At 43.1% G+C, this 14,488-nt stretch overlaps 1 protein-coding gene across 1 annotated transcript in view; it reads right to left on the reverse strand.

Annotated features, from left to right (window-relative positions):
- Positions 1 to 14,488, reverse strand: part of CAPN15 (calpain 15) — a 1,742,089-nt gene that overhangs the window by 190,099 nt on the left and 1,537,502 nt on the right. The gene's annotated exons all lie outside the window — the stretch shown is intronic.

A 14,488-nucleotide genomic window follows, 5' to 3' on the forward strand; every position in this document is an offset into this window, starting at 1 on the left:
TTTACACACAGTTACAATAACATCTCAAAATATAAATGCAGCTGCATTCACTTTTACTATAACAATTTAAAAAGTTCAAATACACGTTATTGCACAAAAATAAAATACAAAAACGCATTTCCAGTATTTTTGCAGTGGGGCAAGCCCCCCACACCCCTGCAAACTATATATACCGACTCAAAGATAGCACTACAGTGAAAAGAAGGACAGATTTCCCAATCCTTACTGCAGTGCCATCTCAAACTAAAGCTACCAATGCTCTTAAAAGACACCTGCTCTTTCAAACTATTTTAACACCTACCTAAAAAGCTGGCATAGCACAGAACTACTCAGCACCACAACCAGCTATATACTCTACATCCACTTCTCCTACAACCAGAACAGTGTTATCTGCGTCAATCAAACGTAATCTGGTTAGGTAAGCTTTCAGCAAACTGCACATTCAACAAACCGGGGTCCTTTATTTCACGTTCGGTGAAGTGTAAATTAGACCCATATATATATATATATATATATATATATATATATATATATATATATATATATGTATGTATATACATATATATATATATATATATATATATATATATATATATTTCACATGCATATTCTACTGACATGTATGTTTTTTTATTCCAAGTTAATTCATGGTTTTCCATTGATGAGCAACATTTTCCACTTTGCATTTATGAAATAATTTTTTAGTGTCTTTCATCATTGCCACTCCACACTATATGATATGTTTTATGCTACAATTTTGTCCTTTGTTGGGTCTCGGTACTACGACTACTTCCAAAGATGCATCTAGTGGACAGGTCTTTTTCCTGCAAAACTATTCTGGAAAGAAATTAAATGATGAACATCAGATACTTTTAACAAGCTTGAAGGGCTAAATTACAAAACAGTTTATGCACTGGTAACTAAACTGTCCTCAGCTTCCAACTGTAATATGGCCACAAGACTGAGACAGCTTGTTTACATAACTAAGGTAATTGGGCCAGTCCAAGTTAATGTTTGTGGCTACAAATCCCGCATCTCAGAAATGCTTCTAGAAGAAAAGATGGCAACTAGAAAGAGGCCAAGAACTTCAAATCCATAATAAAAGTTGGTTGAAAAGGTGGTAAGATTAGCAGCTGAAGCATAACATATAAATCCAAAGGAGGAACACACCATAGAAAGGCTTTGCAAACTTTTGAAAAAGCCAAGGAAGTATCACAAAACCCTTGGTGAGAATTAGAAATATCCAAAACAACACTGTCCTACATGGACAGATTCAAAGCCATGTCACTATACTCAGTCTCCTACAGAATGCTAAGAGGTGATCTCTCTCTGGCATACAAGGCATCATCCAACTCAGAAAGTACAATTGTGTACACTTACCATAAATGTAGATGTTCGAGTGTATTCACTGTTGCAGTCATTACATTTGGGTAATTTGCCCCAAGGGACTTTCAGAACTAAGCAATGGGGTGCTTCCACTTCCAAATCTGGAAACAACAAGGCACTATGGTAAACAGTCTCAATGACTTCCCTTTAAAATTACCAAGCACTTACCTCTTAGCCACCCCTTTGGGGGGAAAACTGGCTCTTCACTCAAGAAACTGGAAACTTATAACCCAGGACAAATGGGTTTTAAATATAGTGTCCCTGGGATACAGATTTCATTTCCACACTCTGCCAACTCCAAACGGGTGGCCAGACCTGCCCCCAAATCAGTGGGCAGAGGCTCAGGTATATTTTTGTGTTTTTAAATATATATACATATTTTGCTCCCCATTTAGGGGGGCACCTGACATCTGGGGCAAGAAAACCTGATGTAATGGCGTCGGCTGCATGTTTTATACCCCTGGCAATCTGACATCATGGAAGAAGGGACAGCAACCGATGCAGGACCCAAGACTTTGTTAATCAGGCCGACTGAGGGCAACCTGCCAGCAGATTACCCAAATGTAATGACTGCAACAGTGACACAAGATGAACATCTATTGGATTTACTTGCACATCAGCAATTTAAATGGCATCAGAAATACTTGGGCTCAGGATCTAAACCTCTTCTGCAACATCAACACAACAGTTTGGAGGGACAGGTATATTTCGCAGAGGTTACCACTGCTATGGAACAGACTCCCCATCCTCAGAAAACAAAGTTCACCATTGTCCATATTCAAGCACAACGTACATCTACTGATGGGAAACAGAAAATTTATTCCAGGACTGCCTTCTGTACTATTAATAGACACAAGCAGCTCCTAAATGCTTTGGATCCCCTGAAATGATCAATGGTATGATCCCAGTTATCTCATTAGGGTAATACATAATTATCAACCATGGGATGGGTAAGGCCAAATTCAAAATAAATGAGATAGACTATTTTGAAAACAAAAGTAGAAACTGGCTCACAAGGGCAGCTAACATAGTACTTGACTATGAATCTGAGAGACGAACATTAATGGAAGAACAACTTAGCCCTCTTTCTAAGATTTTGCAGAGAAAGTCAAAATAGCTAGCAGTACAACTAAAAAGGGATCTAACTGAGATGGTCTTTGTTCCTTCAGCATGCTCTCCAGTGCCTATAATGTCCCTTCACAGCGTTTCCAGACAAACTGCTTCTGTTTGCAAACAGTGTTGATGATAGAGGCCGTCTCTCACAAATGACTCTAAACATTAACTTAGCTGTGTGTGAATTACCTTCCAGAAATGAGAAGCAGATTGTATTTTGCAAACAAAGAATGAGGAAAGATCTGCTCCTTTCTGCTTTGCTCTCCAGATACTGCCATTCCTTCACTCCCACTTTATTAAATCCATACATCCTCAAATATGCCCATGTTCTGCTAGGTAGCTAACTACAACTTTCTACTAATGGGAACCAGTCGATTGATCAAATGCAATTTGAGCAAAAGTCAGTTCGGCAGAGAAATTATACCAAAAGAACTTTCACAAGAATTTACTTTAAAGTAAGCTCATACCACCAAATATCTATTCTCAGCCACGATTATAAACTTTTCACTCCCATTTAAATGACTGGCATGCTTACCCTACTGGTTGAAAGACTAAAAGTGATTCACACCTTCCAAAACTACTCATGATTACTTCTTTTTCTTTCAGCTACTCCCGTTAGGGGTCGCCACAGTGAATCATCTGTTTCCATTTCTTTCTGTCCTCTACATCTTGCTCTGTCACACCAACCACCTCCATGTCCTCTCTCACCACATTCATAAACCTCAGCTTAGGCCTTGCTCTTTTCCTCTTACCTGGCAGCTCCATCCTTAGCATCCTTCTCCTAATATAATCAGCATCCCTCATCAGCACGTCTAAACCAATGCAATCTCACCTCTCTAGCTTTGTCTCCAAACCATCCAACCTGAGCTGACACTCTAAAATACTCATTTCTAATCCTGTCCATCCTCATCACACGCAATGCAAATCTTAACATCTTTAACTCTGCTACAGCCAGTTCTGACTCCTGCCTTTTCGTCGGTGTCACCATCATCATCCCATTTAACATTGCTGGTCTCACTACCATCTTGTAGACCTTCTCTTTCACTTTTACTGGTACCCGTCTTTCACAAATCATTCCTACACTCTTCTCCATCCTGCCTGCACTCTCCTCTTCTCCTCTCTTACATACTCACCATTACTCTGAACTGTTGATCCCAAGTATTTAAACGAATCCACCTTCGTCAACTGCATCCTCACCATTCCTCTGTTCTCCTTCTCATTCACACACATGTATTCTGTCTTAGTCCTGCTGACTTTCATTCCTCTCCTGCCTAGAGCATATCTCCACCTCTCCAGGTTCTCCTCAACCTGTTCCCTACTCTCACTACAAATCAGTCATGCACAAACATCATAGTCCATGGGGATTCCTGTCTGATCTCATCTGTCAACCTGTCCAACACCACTGCAATTAAGAAAGAACTCAGAGCTAATCCTTGATGTAATCCCACCTCCACCTTGAACGCATCCGTCACTCCTATCGCAGACCTCACCCACTGTCACACTGGCCTCGTACATATCCTGTACCATTCTTACATACTTTTCTGCCACTCCCGAATTCTTCATACAATACCACAGCTTCATTCTAGGCACTGTCATATGCTTAAAGTCCACAAAGGTTTCTGTGACTTGGAGGGGATATTTTCGTGTTTTTTGTGACACTGTGTGGATTTCTTCAATAACATCTCTGGATTTTAAGCCTGGTCATGGTGTGGCTCAGCCTGCTGCCTCTCATAGTACCTATTTTTACATGGTTTTACCTTCTGTATATTTCTTCATCAACACCCATAGAGCAAATACCACATCTGTAGTGTTCTTTTCTGGCATGAAATCATACTGCTGCTCACTAATCATCACTTCCCTCCTTAACCTAGCTTCCACTACTCTTTCCCATAACTTCATGCTGTGGATGATCAATTTTATCCCTCTGTAGTTACTACAGCTCTGCACATCACCCTTATTCTTAAAAATCGGTACCAATACACTTCTCTACTCCTCAGGCATCCTCTCACTTTCCAAGATCTCATTAAACACTCTAGCTAAAAACTCCACTGTCATCTTTCCTAAACACCTCCATGCTTCCACAGGTATGTCCATCTGGACCAACATCTTTTCCATTCTTCATCCTCTTCATAGCTGTCCTTACTTCCTCCTTGCTAATCCGTTGCACTTCCTGACTCACTATCCCCAAATCACCCAACCTTTTCTCACCATCATTCTCTTCATACATCAACTCCTCAAAGCACTCTTTCCATCTGCTCAATACACACTGCTCGGTTGTGAGTATGTTTCCCTAATTATACTTTATGGTCCCTCTGTCTAGCTAATCGGTACAGGTCCTTTTCTCGCTCCTCAGTATCCATCTTTTCATACAACTTGACATATGCATTATCCTTAGCCTTCGCCACATCTCTCTCTACCATATGCCTCATCTCCTTGTACTTCCTACTTTCGTCATCTCTCTGACAATCCCACTTCTTCTTCGCCAACCTCTTCCTCTGTATACTCTCCAGTACTTCCTCATTTCACCACCAGATCTCCATTCCTCTGTCCAGATGTCACACCAAGCACCTTACAGGCTGTCTCACTTACTACCTCTGCTGTGGCTGCCCAGCTACGTAGTAACTCTTCACTGCCACCCACTGCTTGTTTAACTCTTCCCTGATCTTCACCTTACAGTTATCCTTTTTCAACTTCCACCATTTGGTCCTTGGCACTGCCCTCACTCTCCTCCTCCTCTTCTTGATCGCCAACATCATCCTACAGACCACCATCCTATGCTGCCTAACTACGCTTTCCCCATCACCATTTTGCAGTCTCCAGTCTCCATCAGACTGGCCCTCCTGCATAGGATATAAGCCACCTGTGTGCATTTTCCTCCACTCTTGTATGTCACCCTATGCTCCTCCCTCTTCTTAAAATACATATTCACTACAGCCATGTTCCTCCTTTTCGTAAAATGCACTACTGCCTGACCTTCTGCATTCCTCTCCTTAAGACCATACCTACCAATCACCTCCTCATCCCCTCTGTTCCCTTCACCAACATGCCCACTGAAATCTGCTCCAATCACCACTCTCTCACCCTTGGGTACACTCTCCACCACTTCATTCAACTCGCTCCAAAATTTTTCTCTCATATCCATCTCACACCCAACTTGCAGAGCATATGCACTAACATTCATCATCAAACCATCAATTTCCAGCTTCATAAACATCACTCTAACCCTCTCTTCACCTCCAAAACACTCGACATACTGTTACTTCAGGATAACCCCTACCCCATTTCTTCCTCCATCCACACAATGGTAAAAAATTTGAACCCAGCTCCGATACTCCTGGTCTTACTCCCCTCCAATCTGGACTCTTACATGCACAAATATGTCAACCTTCCTTCTTTCCATCATATCAGCTAGCTCTCTCCCCTTACCAGTCATAGTGCCAACATTCAAAGTACCTACCCTCACTTCCACACTCCTAACCTTCCTCCTCTCTGCCTGCCTCCAGGCATGCCTTCCATCTTTTCTTCTCCTTCAGTCAACAGTGGCCCAATTTCCACCAGAAGCCTGCTGGCTAATAGTATAGGAGGCAGTCATTGTTAACCTGTGCCTCGACTGAGCCGGTATGGAAATCTATATTGCGCGCACATTTGATCTGGCAAAAATTTTACACTGGATGCCCTTTCTGAAGTAACCTTCCCCATTTATTTGGCCTTGGGACCACCAGAGTGAAATACACTGGCTTATGAAAACTTGATTATTAATAAATGAAGCAACCTTTATTAGCAGTAAAGGTAGGTGCCCAAAAAACTCATATGACAGTGTGTCCCAGCAGTATATATTTCAACAATTCCTGCATATGAAATATAATTATAGGGTTTGTTAAATTATTTCTATTAATACATCAAGGTGCTATATCCAGAATGTGGGGATTCATTTGAGTATTTTATTTACAAATAGCTAAAAGGCAAGGATGCCTGCTCTCTTAGTTTTTGTTTGTGATTTAATTGGAATATTTGGCACGAAGGTTAAGGCAAATCCCAACTAAGGGGTACAAGTTACAGGAATTAATATACATAGTTTCCCTGTATGCAAATGATAGTTCATTACACTTTAATTCAGAGCAGGATTGGATTGTTATTTTTCAGGAATTGGATAAATCTAGAAGACTGGCAGGTTATAAAGTTCACACAGAAAACAATAGCAATATAGATAAATGATATTCACTTTGAGATAACACTTATGGAATGCTCTTTTGCATGAAAATGAACCACATAACTTATTTGGCTTTAGAATTACCTGATACAATGGATGGGCCTATAAGGTTAAATTTTGGAAGGGGGACTATAGGGAAAGATAAGGGAATGTATTAAAAAATGGTGGAAAATTTGTTTGGATATGCACAAGAAACACAAAAAAGTACTGTGGTGCATGCTTACTCTTATAATATTTGACTCAAAAGGTCTTCCTCTTGCTTTACCAGCAGAATTTTCTAGTAAATTAAAGGAGGATACATCTGCACTTATTTGAGTAGTACAAAAATGCAAGCATGGCCTAGAATATAATTACGCTTATAACAGGTGTGAGGAGACTGGCAGTCCCAGATACTCAGTTGTGTAGCATAGCAGCGAGCTTAAAACTTTTACAGCTGCTTATATCCAAAGACTATTTAGAAAGGCTTTTAATTTCATCTTAAATTAATAATACTTGAATACAATGTAATTAATAAATCTGCTTTCATTCTGAAGTATAGCGTGGAGAAAGGATTTCATGAGATGCTTAAGGAAGACATATTGTAGAAGATAATGGGATAAAAAAAAGTTATGTACTCACCATAACGTTCGATTTGAGTAGTTGTACTTCATTTGTCTTCAACCTGTGGGTTACGGATTCGAGCCGGCAACTTTTACTAGCATCTGCACCGAGTTCTAAACTCCTCCCCTTAGCCATAATAGACCTCCACTGCTTCCATCCCCAGATCAAGTTTGCTGAACCTTATACTGATAACCCGACCTGAAAAATTTACTTGTGACCTATACTGCAGCTCGTAGGCTGATCATATGCCAAGGTCCAGGGGAAGGACCGAGGGACGGTTGAAGACAAATGAAGTACAACTACTCAGATGGAACGTTACGGTGAGTACATAACTTCTTTATCTGAAGTAGTTTACTTCATTTGGTCTTCAACCTGTGGGACAGAGTCCCCAGCTACTAAACTCCTGGGAGGCCCGCATGGAAGGATACTCCGGAGCACCGTAGAACCAAAGGATGCTCTCCTTCTAGAGGTTAAATCCAACTTATAATGAGAAATAAACGTATGAGATGAGGACCAAGTAGCTGCAGAACAACTATCATCCAAAGACACTCTAGACCAAACGGCCGCAGATGTAACCATGGACTTAGAGGAATGAGCTTTCACCTGACCAGGAGGAGACATGCCTCTGTCCTTACAGACCCGCAGGATGCATGAAGAAATCCATCTAGCTACAGTGACCTTGGAGATAGGTTTCCCCAAAAAGGGTTTGTAGAAGGATACAAACAACTGATCAGATTTACGGAAATTTTTTGTCCTGTGTAAATAGAATCGTAACTGTTTATGAACATCCAACATGTGGAGTTTGTATTCCATCTTGTTAGTAAAATTAGGAAAAAATACAGGCAAATTGATGGTCTGATTGATATTGACTGGTGATGCCACCTTAGGAAGAAAGGATGGAATGGATGGAAGGGAAACCCTATCTTTGTGAAAAATCACGTAAGGAATTTTGATGGACAAGGCCTGTAATTCTGAAACCCTTTTGGCAGAGGTAATAGCCACCAGAACAGCTGTTTTCCAAGATAAAAATTTGAGATCTGCAGTTGCGGCAGGCTCGAAAGGCGGAGCAACCAAAGCTTGAAGAACCACAGTAAGGTCCCATGGGGGAACAGGATCTTTGACCAGGGGCATAACAAAAAGGTGCTTTTAATAAAGGCTTTACAAAGTCTGGAAGAGGTTAAAGAGGCAGAACAAGAGAGGTCCCAGGACTGAGCCTTGTGGGACGCCACTTGTAACTGGTTTGGAGTCTGACATGGCTCCAGCAATTCTAATCATGTGGGTTCTGTTCTTGAGCCAGTTTGCAACCAATCTAGTGACATAGGGGTTTATATTTAAGCTGGTGAGCTTATCTATAATGCCCGAGTGGGGTATTGTATCGAAGGCTTTTGCGGGGTCCAGGTAGGCTGTGTGGACCACCTTCCCCTCGTCAATGGCCTTGGTGACTGTTTCAAAGAAATCGACCAGGTTTAAGAGGCAGGATCTGCCCTTAACAAAGCCGAACTGGGAAGGATCCAGTGTCTGTAGGTCCCCAATATCTTTATTTATGAGGTCCATGATGATCCTTTCCATAGCTTTGCAGACCAAGCTAGTCAGGCTTATGGGGCATCCGTTGAGGCACCACCTTTGTGGAGAGGGACCACTGTTGCTGTACGCCACTCTTTGGGTACATATCCTGTAGTAAGGCTGAGATTGAACAGTAGTTTTATGTTTGGGTTTAGCTCTTCTTGGAGTTCATGTAGGACGCAGCCCGGGACACCGTCTGGTCCCATTGATGCTGTGTTTTTTGCTTTGGAGAGGGCGGCTCTTACCTGAGCATTTGAGATGTCAGGGGGGCAGCACTCTGCTGGGATAGATATTTGCCCTTTTGGTGGTGGGGGGGGGGGAGTTTGTGCTGAACCTGTCAGCTAGGATGTTGGCAATGTCTGTGGGTTCGGTGTATTTTTTGTCATTTTGGACTAATTCTGAGCATATCTGGGAATTCCCACCCAGGTTCCTAACATAACTAAAGAAAGCCTTGTCATTATCCCTAGTGTCCTGTGCAATTTTTCTCTCAAAGCTGGCCTTAGACGATTTTATGAGTGCCCGTAGTTTTTTGCTAATACTGATCAGAGATGCCTTCCCTTTTTGGGATTTTGCTCTACCATGTAGTAGCTTCCTCCTTCTATTGTATAGTTTGTTTATGGCTGGGGTCCACCAGACAGGACGTCTGCCTTTGGAGGATTGTGTCTTGTTTTTATTTGGGATTGCATGATCCATGCATTCCTGAAGGTGTTCATAGAATGCGTTTATAAAGGATTCTGTGGTCTGGGCCGTATTTTCCGCAGGCCCGGGGGCTTTGAAGGATTCCACCTCGGTTTTGAGGAGTGTGAAATTTGCTTTAGAGAAGTTTTTCACTGTGGTTTTCTGGGCAGGGGGTGGGGTCGGGATGTGAATATCCAGTGAGATTAGTTTATGGTCTGATCTTACCGGTGAGGGATACACTTCTGGTCTGGAGCATAGAGTCCCCATGTTGGTGATGATCAGGTCCAGTATGTTTTCCCCTCTTGTGGGAGTAGTAACAAGTTGTTCCATAGCATTTGAGTTTATAAATTCTAGGAATCTTTGGGCACCCTAGTTGGAGCTAGAGTAATGCTCCCAGTCTATGTTTGGGTAGTCGAAGAAACCCAATATAATGGTGTTTGGAGAGACCTTCATATTTTCCAGTGTTCTCAGGAAGGCCGAGAGGGGCTCCTGGGTTTGGAAGGGTGATCTTTAGCAGGCTATAAACTGGAAGGCAGTTTTACCCACTGTTAGTTACACATGGATAGTCTCTGATGCTTCGTGCTGTGCCATCAACCTGGAGGTGTGGGTATCTTTGACGAATATTGATACCCCCCCTCCTTTTGTGGTTCGGTTCAAGTTTTGGGGCCGAAAAGCATGGTATGAGGAATAACCTGGTAGTGCTGGGATGCTCTCGGGAGCCTTGAACCAGGTTTCTGTTACTGCACAGATATCGATGTTCTCCATGCTAAGGAGAGTTTCGAGTGCGTGCATCTTGAGGTTTAGACTTCTGGCGTTGAGTAGCATTACTCTTAGTTTCTTATCCCTTGTGATACCTATGGAGGTGGGTTTGTCTTTTGAGCCTTGCCTAAAAAAGGCACTATGGGGGTAGTAAGAGCCTTTGCCAATATCCGAAAGCCCAGGGGTGACAGGTGCAAGCCGTCCCTAGCGAAGTATCGTGGCTTGTCGAGCATGTCATCCCAGGCTGACAGGCATTGGATCCCCTTTGAATGACACCAATACTTAAGCCAATTGTTGAAATTGATCATCTTGTCTTCATATTGTGGCATCATTCTTGGTGAGGGTAAGATGTTACTCAAGGTCAGGGTCATACCGGCCTGGGCTACATGCTCAGAGAGCTCCTCTATGTCTCTTTTCATGTAGTCCAGGGAGGTACGTCTAAGATCATTCACACCAGCATGGACAATGACTGAGTCATATTTGTACTTGCCTTGGAGTGACCTGAGTGCTTGTGTTGTGGCGGATCCTAGCTCCTGACAGGCAGCTCACCGTGACCTTCTCCTTGTTCAGCCTGGTGAGCGGGACGTCAGTGTGCCTGACGATAGAGTCACCTATTACAAGTGTATCAGGTGTGTTGTTTAGCCTTAAGGGCTGTGACTGTTCGGCACACTGGCTTTGTGAGCTATGTGTTACACGTGTTTTGTTTTGGGGTAGTGGTTGCTTGCTTTTAGCGGTTTTAGAGCTGAAAAATGAGCCTAACAGAGACATGTGGCCTTGAATTGTCCTTGTTTTACAAGTCAAATTGTAGTTTATTGGCCGTTTGGGCAGTTTTTCCATCTCTTTCAACTTTCGGGTTTAAAAGCCCACGTTTGCGCTTTTCCTGCCTTTCCTGTAACTAGTCTAGTCCAGATACAGATCTGCTGTATCCAGGGTTGTATTTAAGCTTCTGAGCCCCCCAAATCTTATGTGTTGGAGGGAAGCCTTCTAGCTTATCAGTGGGAGTGGTAATCACTAGGTAGCCTATCTATCACAAGAGGAGTGGTTTCTGGCCCAGAAATTGTAGTTTATTGGCCGTTTGGGCAGTTTTTCTATCTCTTTCAACTTTCTGGTTTAAAAGCCTGCATTTGCACTTGTTTCCTGCCTTTCCTATAACTAGTCTAGTCCAGATACAGATTTGCTGCATCCAGTACTGTTTGCAAGCTTCTGAACGGTGCCAAAGCCTGTTCTTCAATTTTTCCCGAAGATCTGCTAGTTGTCTCCTCTCCTGTACTTTTACTAGCTTATTAGTCTAGCACTTTACCAGACTTCTTGTAGCAATTACTGTAGCACACAAAAGGAAACAGCTCCATTACTTGTTATTAATGCCCACCCCTCCTGGCATGTCTAAAGGTCAGTTCCCTGTGCTTTGTCCTATTAACCTGGTGAACTTGGGCATCCTGAGGCAATGTAGCATCTGCCTCATGTACGCTGACAACCCTCTCCTCTTACCTCCCAATACTCAGACTTGCGAGAGATGCACTTATATATCCAAATTGAAAGCCACGCACTCTCCAGCCAAGACTGGAATACCTGGTCAAGAGGAGAAGGTCAACAACTGCACCACACTACATGGAACAAATTGCCCTCCAGAACACACAACAGCACTGCCTTCACATAAAAACACAAGCCACACACCCACCTTCGCGGAGGCTCTCAATAAAAATCTACCCAAACAGCAGAGACCTCCTAGGCAGAAATGCACTCGACCACCACAACAAAACACTAATCACGAGACACATAACTCTCCTAAACAGTGTGCCACTCAACCAAAGCCCCTAATGCAAAACAGCATGCCCAACACACTAGTCATAGGTGACCTGATAGGGAGGCACATTGATGTCCCACTCACTAGGTTGAATAAGGAGAAAGTAACAGTCAGCTGCGTGTCAGGTGCCAGGATCCACCACATAATGCACGCACTCAGGTCCCTCAACAACAGGTACAAATATGACACTGTCATTGTACATGTGGGTGTGAATGACCTGAAACGTACCTCCCTGGACTACATGAAAAGAGACGTGGAAGAGCTCTGGGATTATGTAGCCCAGGCGGGTATGACCTTAACCCTGAGCAGCATCCTACCATCACTCAGAATGATACCAGAGTACATGCAGAAAATGACTGATTTCAACAACTGGCTAAGTTTCTGGTGTCATTCTAAGGGGATCCAGTATCCGTCTGCCCCGGATGACATGACTGACAGACCTCATTGCTTTGCCAGAGATGGCCTGAATCTGACACCCCTGAGCTTCCCGATACTTGCCAAGGCTTTTGCCACCCCTATAGTGCCTTTTTAGGTAGTGTTCCAAAGACCAAATTACCACTGTAACAGCTACAAACAAATGCAATCTGAGGGTCATGGTGCTCAATGCTAGAAGTCTAAATCTCAAAATGCACTCGCTCAAAGCACTCCTTAAAATAGAGAACATCGACATTTATGCTGTAACAGAGACCTGGTTTAAGGCAGCAGAAAGCATCTCTGCACTACCAGGCTATAACTCAGTCACACCTTTCAGCCCCAGAACTTGGACCGAAGCTCGAAAGGCAAGTGGTGTTTCCATATTTATAAAGGATGCGCACACCTCCAGAATGTTAGCCCAACATAACGCATCAGAGATTACTTCAGGTGCAGCTAACATTGGGTAAGACAGCGATTCAGGTCGTAGCCTGCTATAGGTCCCCAACCATGTCCCAAAACTCGCACTCCACATTCCTAAGCACCCTGGAGAATATTAGGGTCCAACCTAACACACTCATACTGGGTGACTTCAACTACCCTTCCATTAACTGTGAAAACTACTCATGTACCAGTACACTTGCCCATCGTTTCCTGGAATTCATTAATTCCAATGCCCTGGACCAGCTCATTCTTACCCCCACTAGAGGTAGCAACATCCCTGACCTGGTCATTACTAACATGGGCGACTGTTGCTCTACACCAATAGTCAACTCCTCCCTGGTTAGAACTGACCACAAACTAATCTGGAAATCCACATTCCTCTCACCCCCCCCCACCCCCCCCAAAAAAGTAACCACCATAAAAAATTTCTCCAAAGGTAACTTTGGGCTCCTAAAAACAGAGGTGGCTAACTTCACGGCACCCATGCAAATGGAGAATAGTTGCACGCATGCCGAATCATACACAAATGCACTGTATGAACACGTACACAAATGCACAGATCTCGCCATACCCAACAGAACCAAGACACTCTCCTCCAAAAAAGGAAGCCAATCTGATGGTCCTCGGCCATAAACAAACTCTACAACAAGAGGAGGAAACTGATGTGGAATAAGGTTAAGTCCCAAGACTGGAAAAACTCCTTTATCAGCCTCAACAAAAAGTTGAGATCCCTCATCAAATCCTCTAAAGCTAGCTATGAAAACAGAATTGCAGCAAATAGTAAAGACAACCACAAGGCCTTCTATAATTATATAAAGAATCTCCACGGCAATATCCAGATTTGCTCTCAGCTACTGCACAATGGTACTTCCTATACTGAGCCAACAGATATTGCCAATATACTGGCTAACAGATTCAGTGCCAACTTTACCCACCCCCCCAAGGACCATTCACAATACCTGTAGATTGCCAGGCACCCAGTATTACTGTTGCACAGGTTAAAACAGCACTGCCCAAGGCCAAGAATACAGCTTCTATGGGACCTGACAATATTCCTGGTTGTGTTCTACATGAACTACAGCGTGAACTGGCACCTCACCTGTGTGCCCTGTTCAATCACAGCCTCATCTCAGGCTTTGTCCTTACCAAATGGCACACTGCTATAGTCATCCCTCTCCACAAAGGAGGAGCAACTACAGACCCTGGGAACTATCGCCCCACTAGCCTGACAAGTCAGATGTGCAAAAGCTATGGAACGCATCATCATGGACCTAATAAACAAGGATATAGGGAATCTCCAAACTCTGGATCCCACTCAGTTTGGTTTTGTGAATGGTAGATCATGCCTGCTCAACCTCATCGACTTCTTTGAGTCTGTTACCAGAGCTGTGGATGAAGGCAAGGTGGTTCACACAGCCTACCTTAATCTGGCCATGGCCTTTGATACCATTCCCCACTTAGGAATCATAGAAAAACTCACTAAGCTAGGCACCAACCCCTATATCATTACGTGGGTTGTA

This window comes from Protopterus annectens, chromosome 12.part0, assembly GCF_019279795.1.
Source record: "Protopterus annectens isolate FY-2018-M chromosome 12.part0, PAN1.0, whole genome shotgun sequence".
Lineage (NCBI taxonomy): Eukaryota > Metazoa > Chordata > Ceratodontiformes > Protopteridae > Protopterus > Protopterus annectens.